Below are 2,293 nucleotides of genomic sequence, written 5' to 3' on the forward strand. Positions count from 1 at the left end.
CTCTGCTTCTGTGCCGACCGTGCAGGGTGAAACCGTGACATGGCGCCATGACTGTTAAAGCCATGGGTTGAGCACACGTGGGCCGTGGTGTAATGGTGCTGCTGTGTGCATGGATGATGCTGGTCTGGCCTGCAGCGCACTCACCACACAGTCTGAGGGGCCTCGGCCTGCGTGACGCTTTGAATACAATCAAGAAGCGCTCAGAGCCGTGGGTTACGTGCACCAAGGGGGGGCTGAGTTACTGCACATTAAATATTAAAATGTGATTATGTAGTCAAAAATTTAGAATCTTGATACGGGACTGAGAGCATTAATGCGCAGGTGGTCATTTGCTGCAGGTCAAGTGGAGGGCGGCTGTTTGTCAGGATGAGGAGCAGACTGTGTGGGGGCAGCTGCTTAGCAGGGCCAGCGTCTCTTACTCTGGGAGGGTGTTGCACCGCATGTAAGCAGCATGGATTTGTGGGGAGGCCATTCAAACCACAAGGCCTCAATACTCTCTGTTGCTTCTGTGATTTATTATTAATTGTGGTGGTGAATGACACAAGAGGCTCTAAGTAAACCTTTAAGGCCCGGGCTGCTCCGCCTCTCCAGAAGCTCTGGAGTTGGTCCAAGATCCAGGGACTGTAGATCTCCTTATCACCGCTTATCAGCCACCAGCTCCCTCAGCAGAACAACAACGTGGTACTTTATCTGGCTGTATCACAGGACTTGTTTCACACTGTGTGATGAATGGCTTTGCTATCATTATCATTTGCACTGGGTTTACCTCTGGGTTTATTCCTTTGTGTCATCTGTCGGGGACTTAGTGTCTGTCTTTGAAGGTCAGTGACAAGAGAATAGAAGTTAATGACAGACACACACAAACACTGTTACAGTCAGTGTAGAGCTCTGCAGCTCTGGGTGATGAAACCATCAGCTTTGGAAACAGTGTTGTGTAAAATGACCGTTATTATTAGATAGAAAGATTGATAGATAGATAGACAGACAGACAGACAGAAAAAAAAGACAGACAGACAGACAGACAGATAGTATTTGATTGTGTGAATGTGTTTATGACTATAATTTGTGAACAATATGCTTCGTCTTCATGTTCCTTATTTAAAGCATGTTCAATGAGGTGTGGCTTTGAAAAGACTGAATTGAATGTTACTGAATCATGAATGGTGCACGGATGCTGGACATGTAATTAGCCCCCTTTATGTAAATAGTAACCCCTGCTCTAGAAAAAAAAAAATCCGCGTCTGTGTGTATGCCCGCGTGCGTGTTGCTGAGTCAGGCGCGACCTCTCTTTGTATGTGTGTGTGTCACTCTCTCTCTCTCTATCTCCCTCTCTCTCTTTCTCTCTCTCTCTCTCTCTCTCTCTCTCTCTCTCTCTGTCTCTCTCTCTCTCTCTCTCTCCCCCCCCCCCCCCCCGCTCTCTCTCCCCCCCTCCCTCCCTCTCTCTCCCTGCCTCTCCCCCCTCTCTCTCCAGTTGTTCTCCGCCACCGGGACTTTTGTCTTATCCGCCGACGTCACCCTCCGCACGGTGTGGAGCTACGGACTCGGTGCTGTGACGCGGTCTCCCCCGGTCGGTGGCAACTTGTGTGTCCGCTAGCGCAGTGTCTGCCCATGGGCGCTGCTGCTGACACGCGCCGCTGCTCTCGGTGCCCGGTGCGCCTCTGCGGTCGGTTCGGGACGGTACCGGGCTCCGCGCTTTTATGAATGAATAACGAAGGGGGAGGACATGCGAAACTCAGCAACAGCAGCAGCAGCAGCTCCCGGGGGGGGCAGCCGCTGATGAGAGGGATTAACCACCGAGCGGAGCCGCGGCTCGTTGCGGAAAAAGCCGAGTCTGACTGCAGACTGGCGAGGAGACGCACCGTGAGGGGACCGGGCTCCGCAGCATAGAGCAGCAGCAGCAGCATAGAGCAGCAGCAAACACCGAGGTTACACCATGTAAGTTTCCCCGAAGCTGCAACTCCTGCAGGCACGCAGGAGATGCGCTCCCCGCTGGTGCTGCATGCTTTGTTTTTATTTATCAAGGATCAGAAATAATCCCATCAAGGTGATTTATTGAACCATTACACACAAAGGCCATGGCAACCTTCCTCTCAGTCAGTGTGACAGACATGAATAATAAGCAGGAGAGCTCAGAGAGGTGAGCTGCCTCCTCTCCTCTTCTGTGGTTCATCATCACCATCATCACCATCACCACCATCCTCATCACCCTCCACTTGTCTGGTTTTGCAGGTCCATCCACATCGTGGCTCTGGGCAGCGAGTGCCCCGGAGGAGTCGGGCCAGGGGAGGAGATC

The sequence above is a fragment of the Pleuronectes platessa genome, chromosome 2, assembly GCF_947347685.1.
Source record: "Pleuronectes platessa chromosome 2, fPlePla1.1, whole genome shotgun sequence".
NCBI lineage: Eukaryota > Metazoa > Chordata > Actinopteri > Pleuronectiformes > Pleuronectidae > Pleuronectes > Pleuronectes platessa.